The sequence below is a fragment of the Symphalangus syndactylus genome, chromosome 13, assembly GCF_028878055.3.
Source record: "Symphalangus syndactylus isolate Jambi chromosome 13, NHGRI_mSymSyn1-v2.1_pri, whole genome shotgun sequence".
Lineage (NCBI taxonomy): Eukaryota > Metazoa > Chordata > Mammalia > Primates > Hylobatidae > Symphalangus > Symphalangus syndactylus.
The window spans coordinates 59,883,537-59,896,586 of NC_072435.2; the positions used below are offsets into that span (position 1 = coordinate 59,883,537).

General features: G+C 58.0%; 1 long non-coding RNA gene across 1 annotated transcript; it reads left to right on the top strand.

Moving 5' to 3' along the window:
* The first annotated feature begins 8,057 nt into the window (after positions 1–8,057).
* On the top strand, positions 8,058–12,944 carry LOC129461002 (uncharacterized). Its single transcript, XR_008650346.2, has 4 exons — positions 8,058–11,304; positions 11,554–11,727; positions 11,957–12,126; positions 12,826–12,944. It is a non-coding gene; the product is annotated as an uncharacterized lncRNA (long non-coding RNA).
* The last annotated feature ends 106 nt before the right edge of the window (positions 12,945–13,050 follow it).

A 13,050-nucleotide genomic window follows, 5' to 3' on the forward strand; every position in this document is an offset into this window, starting at 1 on the left:
AAGGAACCCCAGGAGGAAGAAACCTCAGAGAGCTGGCCGGGGAGGTAGCGCGGCATCCCAGCCTCAGGCGTGCGAGGACGGTGTGCCGGTGAGTCTCCCCAAAAGTGGTGCCCTTGTGATGTCGAGGACAGGTCTACCTGTGTGCCCGTGGGCTGCTCTCTCACCGGTGGGTCGCAGTCGCGGAGAGCAGAACCCCGCAGCTTCAGGGGCTGCCTGCGGGTGGGTGTCACCTGCTGTAGGTCTGTGTGCCTTACGGGTGTTTGTAAGTGTGTGTGTGTGTGTGTGGCTGTGGGTGTGTGGCTGTGGGTGTTTGTGCGCGTGTGTCTGTGTGCCCACCTATGTCTCTCTCTTACGTCTCTCTCCCTTCTCACTCTTTCCGTCGCTGTCTTCCTGTCTCTCTCCGTCTGTGTGCGCGTGTTTCTTGGGACACATGTGCCGAGTGCGCGGGAGGGTGGGTTTCTTGCACGTCGGCCCTTCTTCTGGTCAGCCTCTCCCCACGTCTCTGCCTGGTTCTTGTGGGCGGTTGGCAGTGGTTTTCCCAGCCCTTCCACTTTGGGTGTGTGAAGGCCTGGGCAACGTGGGCCGTCTGCGTCGGACCGTACCCGCAGGGGTTTTCATCCCATCCCCATCCGGAGCAGCGTCTTTGGTAGGATGCAGACTACCACTCCCCAAGCAAGGACAACGGCCTCACAGGTGCTCATTGTCCAACCGCAGGAGGGTGCCCCGCAGACCTTGATGAAGATGGTTCTCACTGCCTCGCCCTTTGCCCTCATTGAGAGATGTATCCCCAGCTCGACGCAGGGACGGAGAAGGAAGCCGGCAACGGGATGTGGCAAGCATCTGTGTCACTCCAACGCTGGCCTTCCCGGCCGAGTAACCCGTTTCACACTCCTCCCTGGATGCCCGTGGTGGTGGCGTGGCCCCGTATCCTGCCTGGGCTCTGGCCTCTGCTCTGTCCTCCCTCTTGCTCTGTCCGCCTCGTTTCTGAGAAGCCTAGTGGCTTCCTAGTCTGGCTCAATGTCTTCAACAAAGAACACTTCCCAGTCCATCAGGGAGAAACGTCGTGGGGGTCCGTGTGATGATTGTTTCCCTCTCCACACCTGTTTCTGGATGATTGGGCAGGTGCGGTGATCCTGGAGCTCTGGGCTTCCATAGCTGCGTGGGACAGGGAAGATTTCTTGGTCTCCATGGCCCAAGTGATGGCTGGGCGGTCGGTCCGGGAAGAGCAGGAGGCAAGCCCACCGTTCCTGACATTGGCCTTCTAGGAAAGGCGGTGTTGCGTCCCACCTTCACTTCCTCTCTGCTTCTTGAGGGTCAAGCGGTTCCACTGCTCCTGGGAAAAGTGCCTGCTAGCACTGAACCTTTTGGCTGCCACGGATGTCAGGCAGCCGGAGGGACTGGGTTTTGCTCGGTGCAGGGGATGTTGCGTCCGACGTAGCTAGCCGGTGGCGGGGTGGGGGTGGGGTGTCCTTTGTCCAAACCTCTCGGACCCTGTGGCAGGCCTCCCTGAATGTGGTTTGGACTCGGGCACGGGCCCTGTCTCGCAGGTTTTCACGTGTGCTTGGCATCTCCTCCGCCTTGTGGGGCAGGTCTCCAGCGTCTCCGGGACGCACACCTGGACAGGACTGTCCGTCTCGTCATCGCCCCCTACTGCCTCAAGGACACACGCTCACTGCGTGTGCTCTTTGGGGACGTCAGTGCCACGTGTGGTCACATTGGCTCCATGTCGGACTCGCCTCTGTCTCTGTTTGCACATGTGGCCGGAAGCCGCGTCGGGATGCCCGAGCCCCCGGGCCTTGGAGATGAAGGCAGGCCCCTGCTCCACCCAGGAAGGAGGGAGGCAGTGGGCTTATGGGTCAGTGTCTTTTCATCCGACAGCACGCCTTGCGGCCCTGGGGATCTTTTTGTGCCCCAGCGAGCGAGACCCTTTCCGCCTCACTGCATTGTAACCCCAGTCCCGATCACCCGGTCGGATCCGTCATCGGTTCCCAGAAGGAGTCTGCACAGCCCAGCCGGCACCCCGAAGCTCCTCATCCACCCGGAACCGAAGCCGAAGACCGATCGAGGTGGTCCTGACGACAGGACTCCTATGGGTCCCAGTCTGGGTCTCCGGCAGGCCCCTCTGGTAGTCCTCTTCCCACCCGCCGTGTCCGGGTGCGCCGCCGCCGCAAACGCCACCACCGCCGCCCCAGTCCCCGCAGCCGCCGCGTCTCCGCCATTTCTTAAAGGGTCCGCAGCCTGACTCTCCGGAGCCGGGCGCGGGGGAGTCGGCCTGGCCAGTGCGCATGCGCGGCGCCCGAGCCGCCGCTTTGGTCACAGTGATCGCCGCCGTTGCCCGGGGATGGTTCCCTGAGACTTAGCGAAGTAGGAGCCCTGTGTGATCGTGCGTCAGAGTCGGGGCCCAGACCGGTCCTGGCCAGGCAGTGAACAGGACGGTCTCCGGAGGCCGGGATTTGCGGAGGGTCCACCGGTAGGAGGAAACCCCGGGAGGAAGAAACCTCACAGAGCTGGCCGGGGAGGTAGCGCGGCATCCCAACCTCAGGCGTGCGAGGACGGTGTGCCGGTGAGTCTCCCCAAAAGTGGTGCCCTTGTGATGTCGAGGACAGGTCTACCTGTGTGCCCGTGGGCTGCTCTCTCTCGCCGGTGGGTCGCAGTCGCGGAGAGCAGAACCCCGCAGCTTCAGGGGCTGCCTGGGTGTGGTTGTTACCTGCTGTATGTCTGTGTGCGTTACGGGTGTTTGTAAGTGTGTGTGTGTGTGTGTGTGTGTGTGTGTGTGTCTGTGAGTGTTTGTGCGCGTGTGTGTCTGTGTGCCCACTTGTGTCTCTCTCTTACGTCTCTCTCCCTGCTCGCTCTTTCCGTCGCTCTCTTTCTGTCTCTGTCCGTGTATGTGTGGGTTTTCCTTGGGACACATGTGCCGTGTGCGCGGGAGGGTGGGTTTCTTGCACCTCGGCCGTTCTTCTGGTCAGCCTCTCCCCGCGTCTCTGCCTGGGTCTTGTGGGCGGTTGGCAGTGGTTTTCCCAGCGCTTCCAGTTTGGGTGTGTGAAGGCCTGGGCAACGTGGGCGTCTGCGTCGGAACGGACCCGCAGGGGTTTTCATCCCCTCCCCATCCGGAGCAGCCTCTTTGCTAGGATCCAGACGACCACTCCCTAAGCAAGACAAGAGCCTCACAGGTGCTCATTGTCGAACCGCAGGAGGGTGCCCGCAGACCTTGATGAAGATGGTTCTCACTGCCTCGCCCTTTGCCTTCATTGAGAAATGTAGCCCCGGCTCGACGCAGGGACGGAGAAGGAAGCCGGCAACGGGTTGTGGCAAGCATCTGTGTCACTCCAACGCTGGCCTTCCCGGCCGAGTCACTCGTTTCACACTCCTCCCCGGATGCCCGTGGTGGTGGCGTGGCCCCGTATCCTCCCTGGGCTCTGGCCTCCGCTCTGTCCTCCCTCTTGCTCTGTCTGACCCGTTTCTGAGGAGCCTAGCGGCTCAATGTCTTCAACAAAGACTTCCCAGTCCATCAGGGAGAAACGTCGTGGGGGTCCGTGTGATGATTGTTTCCCTCTCCACACCTGTTTCTGGATGATTGGGCAGCTGCGGTGATCCTGGAGCTCTGGGCTTCCATAGGCGTGTGGGACAGGGAAGCTTTCTTGGTCTCCATGGCCCAAGTGATGGCTGGGCGGTCGGTCCGGGAAGAGCAGGAGGCAAGCCCACCGTTCTTGACATTGGCCTTCTAGGAAAGGCGGTGTTGCATCCCACCTGCACATCCTCTCTGCTTCTTGAGGGCCAAGCGGTTCCACTGCTCCTGGGGCAAGTGCCTTCTAGCACTGAATGTTTTGGCTGCCAGGGATGACAGGGAGCAGAAGGGACTGGGTTTTGCCGGGTGCCAGGGGAGGTTGCGTAAGAGGTAGCTAGCCGGTGCGGGGTGGGGGTGGGGTGTAGTTTGTCCAATCCTCTCGGCCCGTCTGGCAGGCCTCCCTGAATGTGGTCTGGACTCGGGCACAGGCCCTGTCTCGCAGGTTTTCACGTGTGCTTGGCTTCTCCTCGGCTTTGTGGGGCAGGTCTCCAGTGGCTCCCGGACGCACACCTGGACATGACTGTCGGTCTCGTCATCGCCCCCTACGGCCTCAAAGACCCACGCTCACTGCATGTGCTCTTCGGGGACGTCAGTGCCACGTGTGGTCACATTGGCTCCATGTCGGACTCGCCTCTGTCTCTGTTTGCACATGTGGCCGGAAGCTGCGTCGGGATGCCCGAGCCCCCGGGCCTTGGAGATGAAGGCAGGCCCCTGCTCCACCCAGGAAGGAGGGAGGCAGTGGGCTCATGGATCAGTGTCTTTTCATCCGACAGCACGCCTTGCGGCCCCGGGGATCTTTTTGTGCCCCAGCGAGACCCTTTCCGCCTCACTGCCTTGTAACCCCAGTCCCGATCACCCGGTCGGATCCATCATCGCTTCCCAGGAGGAGTCTGCACAGCCCAGCCGGCACCCCGAAGCTCCTCCTCCACCCGGAACCGAAGTCGAAGACCGATCAAGGAGGTCCTGACGACAGGACTCCTATGGGTCCCAGTCTGGGTCTCCGGCAGGCCCCTCTGGTAGTCCTCTTCCCAACGGCCGCGTCGGGGTGCGCCGCAGCCGCAGCCGCCGCAAACGCCAGCACCTCCGCCCCAGTCCCCGCAGCCACCGCGGCTCCGCCATTTTTGAAAGGGTCCGCAGCCTGACTCCCGGGCCAGGGTAGCCTGGATCCAGGGTGAGTCGGCCTCGCCAGTGCGCATGCGCGGGGCCCGAGCCGCCGATTTGGTCACAGTGACAGACGCCGTGGCCCGGGGATGGGTCCCTGAGACTTGGCGAAGTAGGAGCCCTGTGTGATCGTGCGTCAGAGTCGGGGCCCGGACCGGTCCTGGCCAGGCAGTTAAGAGGACGGTCTCCGGAGGCCGGGATTCGCGGAGGGTACACCGGCAGGAAGGAACCCCAGGAGGAAGAAACCTCAGAGAGCTGGCCGGGGAGGTGGCGCGGCATCCCAGCCTCAGGCGTGCGAGGACGGTGTGCCGGTGAGTCTCCCCAAAAGTGGTGCCCTTGTGATGTCGAGGACAGGTCTACCTGTGTGCCCGTGGGCTGCTCTCTCACCGGTGGGTCGCAGTCGCGGAGAGCAGAACCCCGCAGCTTCAGGGGCTGCCTGCGGGTGGGTGTCACCTGCTGTAGGTCTGTGTGCCTTACGGGTGTTTGTAAGTGTGTGTGTGTGTGTGTGTGTGTGTGGCTGTGGGTGTGTGGCTGTGGGTGTTTGTGCGCGTGTGTCTGTGTGCCCACCTATGTCTCTCTCTTACGTCTCTCTCCCTTCTCACTCTTTCCGTCGCTGTCTTCCTGTCTCTCTCCGTCTGTGTGCGCGTGTTTCTTGGGACACCTGTGCCGAGTGCGGGGGAGGGTGGGTTTCTTGCACGTCGGCCCTTCTTCTGGTCAGCCTCTCCCCACGTCTCTGCCTGGTTCTTGTGGGCGGTTGGCAGTGGTTTTCCCAGCCCTTCCACTTTGGGTGTGTGAAGGCCTGGGCAACGTGGGCCGTCTGCGTCGGACCGTACCCGCAGGGGTTTTCATCCCATCCCCATCCGGAGCAGCGTCTTTGGTAGGATGCAGACGACCACTCCCCAAGCAAGGACAACGGCCTCACAGGTGCTCATTGTCCAACCGCAGGAGGGTGCCCCGCAGACCTTGATGAAGATGGTTCTCACTGCCTCGCCCTTTGCCCTCATTGAGAGATGTATCCCCAGCTCGACGCAGGGACGGAGAAGGAAGCCGGCAACGGGATGTGGCAAGCATCTGTGTCACTCCAACGCTGGCCTTCCCGGCCGAGTAACCCGTTTCACACTCCTCCCTGGATGCCCGTGGTGGTGGCGTGGCCCCGTATCCTGCCTGGGCTCTGGCCTCTGCTCTGTCCTCCCTCTTGCTCTGTCCACCTCGTTTCTGAGAAGCCTAGTGGCTTCCTAGTCTGGCTCAATGTCTTCAACAAAGAACACTTCCCAGTCCATCAGGGAGAAACGTCGTGGGGGTCCGTGTGATGATTGTTTCCCTCTCCACACCTGTTTCTGGATGATTGGGCAGGTGCGGTGATCCTGGAGCTCTGGGCTTCCATAGCTGCGTGGGACAGGGAAGATTTCTTGGTCTCCATGGCCCAAGTGATGGCTGGGCGGTCGGTCCGTGAAGAGCAGGAGGCAAGCCCACCGTTCCTGACTTTGGCCTTCTAGGAAAGGCGGTGTTGCGTCCCACCTTCACTTCCTCTCTGCTTCTTGAGGGTCAAGCGGTTCCACTGCTCCTGGGAAAAGTGCCTGCTAGCACTGAACCTTTTGGCTGCCACGGATGTCAGGCAGCCGGAGGGACTGGGTTTTGCTCGGTGCAGGGGATGTTGCGTCCGACGTAGCTAGCCGGTGGCGGGGTGGGGGTGGGGTGTCCTTTGTCCAAACCTCTCGGACCCTGTGGCAGGCCTCCCTGAATGTGGTTTGGACTCGGGCACGGGCCCTGTCTCGCGGGTTTTCACGTGTGCTTGGCATCTCCTCCGCCTTGTGGGGCAGGTCTCCAGCGTCTCCGGGACGCACACCTGGACAGGACTGTCTGTCTCGTCATCGCCCCCTACTGCCTCAAGGACACACGCTCACTGCGTGTGCTCTTTGGGGACGTCAGTGCCACGTGTGGTCACATTGGCTCCATGTCGGACTCGCCTCTGTCTCTGTTTGCACATGTGGCCGGAAGCCGCGTCGGGATGCCCGAGCCCCCGGGCCTTGGAGATGAAGGCAGGCCCCTGCTCCACCCAGGAAGGAGGGAGGCAGTGGGCTTATGGGTCAGTGTCTTTTCATCCGACAGCACGCCTTGCGGCCCTGGGGATCTTTTTGTGCCCCAGCGAGCGAGACCCTTTCCGCCTCACTGCATTGTAACCCCAGTCCCGATCACCCGGTCGGATCCGTCATCGGTTCCCAGAAGGAGTCTGCACAGCCCAGCCGGCACCCCGAAGCTCCTCATCCACCCGGAACCGAAGCCGAAGACCGATCGAGGTGGTCCTGACGACAGGACTCCTATGGGTCCCAGTCTGGGTCTCCGGCAGGCCCCTCTGGTAGTCCTCTTCCCACCCGCCGTGTCCGGCTGCGCCGCCGCCGCGAACGCCACCACCGCCGCCCCAGTCCCCGCAGCCGCCGCGTCTCCGCCATTTCTTAAAGGGTCCGCAGCCTGACTCTCCGGAGCCGGGCGCGGGGGAGTCGGCCTGGCCAGTGCGCATGCGCGGCGCCCGAGCCGCCGCTTTGGTCACAGTGATCGCCGCCGTTGCCCGGGGATGGTTCCCTGAGACTTAGCGAAGTAGGAGCCCTGTGTGATCGTGCGTCAGAGTCGGGGCCCAGACCGGTCCTGGCCAGGCAGTGAACAGGACGGTCTCTGGAGGCCGGGATTTGCGGAGGGTCCACCGGTAGGAGGAAACCCCGGGAGGAAGAAACCTCACAGAGCTGGCCGGGGAGGTAGCGCGGCATCCCAACCTCAGGCGTGCGAGGACGGTGTGCCGGTGAGTCTCCCCAAAAGTGGTGCCCTTGTGATGTCGAGGACAGGTCTACCTGTGTGGCCGTGGGCTGCTCTCTCTCGCCGGTGGGTCGCAGTCGCGGAGAGCAGAACCCCGCAGCTTCAGGGGCTGCCTGGGTGTGGTTGTTACCTGCTGTATGTCTGTGTGCGTTACGGGTGTTTGTAAGTGTGTGTGTGGCTGTGGGTGTTTGTGCCCGTGTGTGTCTGTGTGCCCATTTATGTGTCTCTCTTACGTCTCTCTCCGTTTTCGCTCTTTCCCTCGCTGTCTCTGTCCGTCTGTGTGTTTCTTGGGACACATGTGCCGTGTGCGCGGGAGAGTGGGTTTCTTGTACGTCGGCCGTTCTTCTGGTCAGCCTCTCCCCGCGTCTCTGCCTGGGTCTTGTGGGCGGTTGGCAGTGGTTTTCCCAGCGCTTCCACTTTGGGTGTGTGAAGGCCTGGGCAACGTGGGCGTCTGCGTCAGAACGGACCGGCAGGGGTTTTCATCCCCTCCCCATCCGGAGCAGCCTCTTTGCTAGAATCCAGACGACCACTCCCCAAGCAAAACAAGAGCCTCGCAGGTGCTCATTGTCGAACCGCAGGAGGGTGCCCGCAGACCTTGATGAAGATGGTTCTGACTGCCTTGCCCTTTGCCCTCATTTAGACATGTATCCCCAGCTCGGCGCAGGGATGGAGAAGGAAGCCGGCAATGGTATGTGGCAAGCATCTGTGTCACTCCAACGCTGGCCTTCCCTGCCGAGTGAAACGTTTGGCGCTCCTCCCCGGATGCCCATGGTGGTGGCGTGGCCCAGTATCCTATCTGGCCTCTGGCCTCTGCTCTGTCCTCCCTCTTGTTCTGCCTGTCCTGAGAAGCCTAGGGGATTCTTAGTCTGGCTTAATGTATTCAACTGAGAAGACGTCCCAGTCCATCCGAGAGAAACTTCCTGGGGGTCGGTGTTATGATTGTTTCCCTCTCCAAACCTTTTTTTTCATCGTGATTGGGGAGGTGTGGTGATCCTGCAGCTCTGGGCTTCCATAGCTGTGTGAGACAGGGAAGCTTTCTGGGTCTCCGTGGCCCAAGTGATGGCTGCGTGGTCGGTGCAGGAAGAGCGCTAGGCAGCCCGACCGTTCCTGACATTTGCCTTCTAGGAAAGGCGGTGTCACATCCCACTTGCACTTCCTCTCTGATGGTTGACGGCCATCCGGTTCCTGTGCTCCTGTGGAAGGAGCCTCCTAGCACTGAGTCTTCTGGCTGCCATGGTGCCAAAGGGACTGGGTTTTCCTGGGTGCAGGGGAGGTGGCGTCAGGGGTACTTACCCGGTGGCGGGGTGGGTGTGGGGTGTAGTTTGTGGAAACCCCTCAGCCCGTCTGGCAGGCATCCCTGAATGTGGCTCGGATTCGGGCGCAGGTCCTGTCTGGCAGGTTTTCAGGTGTGCTTTGCTTTTGCTGTGTCCAGGACTGGTCTCAGCCCCGACTCCGACGCACGATCACACAGGGCTCCCTCTCTCACTCTGTCTCTGTGTGCGTTTGGTCAGATTTGCTCTGTCAGCTGGCGGGCGTTTTCTTGCACGTCAGCCTTTCTTCTTGTCAGCGTCTACCCTGGTCTCTGCCTGGGTCGTACGGCCAGTTATCCATCATTTTTCCGACGGTTGCAGTTTGGGTTTGTGAGGATCTGGATGGATGAGGTGGGGAGCGGCGTCAATCTCGTAAGGATTTAAATCACCTCTACACCTTCCGAGCCCTCTTTTTTAGGATTAAGGGCACCACACCTTAGGCAAGGATAAAAGCCTCACCAGAGAGGTCATTGTCTACCTGCAGGAGCGGTGCAGAGCGACCTCAAAGATCCTTCTCATTCATCTCTGTTTCATCTCATTGAGAAATCTAGCCACAGTGTAACACAGGTTTTGAAAGGATTGGAATCGGACGTGGGAAGTATCTGTAAGTGTTCAGGCTGTGTTTGACATATCATTAAACATCGTCTAGTGAGTGTTCTGCAGATAGCTGGCATTTGTTTTACTGAATCAAGGAAAAGAAAAAATGCTGAGAAAAAATGACACAACTTGCCTGCCAGCCCACCTGATCGTTACAAAGTTGATAGTAATTTTAATTTATCTTCTCATGTAAAGGTCCTTGGCAGTGATACCTAATTTCCTAAGGTAGCCTTGCTTTATTTTGTATGATAAAGCTGTCATGCACATCAGAGTATCTGGAAATTCTTCCCAACACCCTTGACATACGTGATTAATCACATTGCCAAAATGACCTACCAAAGAAAACAACAGAAAATCATTTGTTACTTAGTTCCTTCAAATTTGTTAATTTCAGTTGTGGTTCCTTCATGCATGAAAAATCTCATGTGCGTCTGGCGGTCTTCTAGCCAAAGATTTCATCTTAAACAACCTAAGTATTGAAATGCTTGTGCCCTTTGATTAATTTTTCCTACATAAATACTTTGATAAAGAGTTACATTGAGGCCGGGCATAGTATCTCACGCCTGTAATCCCTCCTCTTTGGGAGGCTGAGGGAGACAGATCATGAGGTCAAGAGATTCAAGACCATCCTGGCCAACCTGGTGAAACCCCATCTCCTCAGAAATACAAAGAATTAACCAGGCAAGGCCAAGCGCTGGCTTATGCCTGTAATCTCAGCACTTTGGGAGGCTGAGGCGGATGGATCACATGAGGTTAGGAGTTCAAGACCAGCCTGGCCAACATGGTGAAAACTTGGCTATATTAAATATACAAAAATTAGACCCTGAAGGTCATGTCCGAATGAAAAATACATTGTTTGGCTCAAATTGTCTGACACTAAGGAACAGTGCAGACTGGCCAAGTGAGGTGTCTCACACCTGTAATCCCGTCACTTTGGGAGGCCGAGGCGGGTGGATCACCTGAGGTCAGAGGATCAACACCAGCCTGACCAACATGGTGAAACTCCATCTCTACTAAAACAAAGTACAAGGAAATTACCCAGGCGTGGTGGCGCATGCCTGCAAATCCCAGCTATTTGGGAGGCTGAGGCAGGAGAATCGCTTGAACCCGGGTGGCGGAGGTTGCGGTGAGGAGAGATCACGCCACTGCACTCCAGCCTGGGCATCAAGAGCAAAACTCTGTCTCAAAAAAAAAAAAAAAAAAAAGAATAGTTCAAAGTTAGTTAGGGCACATTTATTTTCAGAGAAGCAAGGAATCTCGAATTTTGGGTGAAATGTCCCAATTGCCAGAAGCTGAAAATGCTCTCAAATGTAAAATTCAGGTCAGACTATATCAAGCTTCTCCTAGTTCTCTGTGTGAACAGCTAGTCTGTATCTTCACCTATGCATATTTAAAAATCAACGTTAAGAAGGCCCTTGGCCATCATAATCCTTCCACACTGTAGCAAGAGCCCAGCCTCAGACTATGCTTCCTTCGGCCTCCCACTGGAATGCCTTCCCCCGAATCTCCAAGGTACCAAACCGGTCAGGGGCAGCTGAGACAGCCCTACTTCTGGGAATCCTCCCCAAGCCCTTGAAATCACAGGCATCTCTGTTTTCCCTGCCCTTCATCCACGTCACTGAACAATTAAGCGCACACATCTCTGTACTTTTATTAAACCGTTCCATGTGTGTTTACAATTAACTACTTCATGAATGACTGCGGTATGGATGCAGCAGAAAGGAATGCTGAGGGAGGACTCCTGTTAGAATGAGCCACTCTTCCAGGACTAGGAATGAACTGTCCCCAGTACCAACCAGGCAGCCTCCAGGGCAAGAAAAGGTAACGGGATCCATCCTGTTGACAGTCAAGATGGAAATACAGGTAATTCTCACCTCTTTTTTGACTCTCAGGTGGAAACCCCCTCCCCACAAGGTGAAGCGGAGTCCACTCCAGAGCCCCATAGTTAGGGTCGGGGATGTCACAGAAATCACCAGGGCAGCCAATTCCCATCCAGAGGGGGCCCAGGATGACCCAGCACCCTCAAGCTCAGCTACAAGCTCGGGCCAGGAAGGGAAGCCCTTGTCCCCAAGCAACAGAGTGAGGGTTTGTCTCTAACCCTGTGGGCTCCAGTGAAAGGAAAATGGCCTGGAGGCACTCACAGGAGAGCATCCGAGATCCCAGACAGCTCTACAGCTCCCAGCCTGCGTTCCCGTGAGTAACACAGGGACACACAGAGGGGCATGCTGACTGCCTATAGGGGACTCACGGAACGCGGATGCAGCTGCGGATCCTGAAGCCAGTCAGGTAACGAGGCGCAGAGGTGTGGGGAAGACCTGGAGGGAGGCCTCTCCCTGGGTGCCAACCAGCCGGGGCCACCGACCAGAAGTGCTTCTGACATTAACGCGACACATGAAAGGAGTGTAGGGTGGGTAGTAGAAGTGACTGCAGAGGCCTCTGGGGATTGTAGTTTTGGAGCTAGAGGCGGGCAAGCAGTTGGCTTTGCCCACACAGGGTGCCTCTCACATCTGCACAGCGCACACAACCAAGCTTAGGAGCCCCCTGTTAAGATGCCCAAGTGACAGGGACAAGTTTCTCCTCTGTGACCCAGTGAGATTTGCTGACCGAGACAGCATCGCGGGACCGCGGAAGGATTCTGGAAAATGTGGTCCCGGTTGGCCAGTGTGCACTGACCTACGCCTGCAGGTGAGCTGAGCTCACCACGCAAGTCTCCACCCTGGGGTGCCCTTTCCTAGCAGATGCCAGGTTGGGGCAGAAGTGGCTCAGAGGCGATGCTCTCCCGGGACTCCCAGTTTGGGGCGACACCGGCCCTGTGTCCCCTAGAGTAGGAGCGTGTACCAGGACGGGGAACCCCAAGGGTGTTTTCAGGGAGAACAAGATTGGCTTGGGGCAAACTCTCAAAATAGAGATGGGGAGAGTCTGGTCGCGTTTCCCCAGGATTTTAGGGGATGCAGGCTGGACTTGGGTGAACAGCAAAAGATCCCCTGGTGATAGTGGTGGTGAGGATCAGAGGCTTGAGCCAGAAATTCCCGAGGTGTTTTTTGTTTCGTTTTGTTTCTCAGAGTCTCGCTCTGTCTCCCAGGCTGTGGTACAATGGTGCGATCTCTGCTCATTGCAACCTCCGCCTCCTGGGGTCAAGTGATTCTCCTGCCTCAGCCTCCCAAGTGGCTGGGATTACAGGCACCCGCCGCCGTGCCCAGCTAATTTGTGTGCGTGTGTGTGTGTGTGTGTGTGTATTTTTAGTAGAGACAGTGTTTTGCCACATGGCCCAGCCTGGTCTCAAACTCCTGACCTCAAGTGATCCACCTGCCTCGGCCTCCCAAAGTGCTGAGATTACAGGCGTGAGCCCCCACGCCCAGCTCATTTTTATCTTTTCTCTTACAGGTTTTTATCTTACAGGTGCAGCTTGAAGGAAACTTCTGGACTTCTGGAGGGTGGGGTGGTGTTGAAGAGGAGGCACAATTGTAACCGTTTTGTTCAACATGGGTGTTTATGCATTAATTTGTATTTTTAAAGATATTACATTAAAAATTTGTTTATCTTGATTACTGCTCCTTTAAATTGTCTATCCACAGTCCTGAGCCCTGATACAACGTGAGGGCCTGGCCT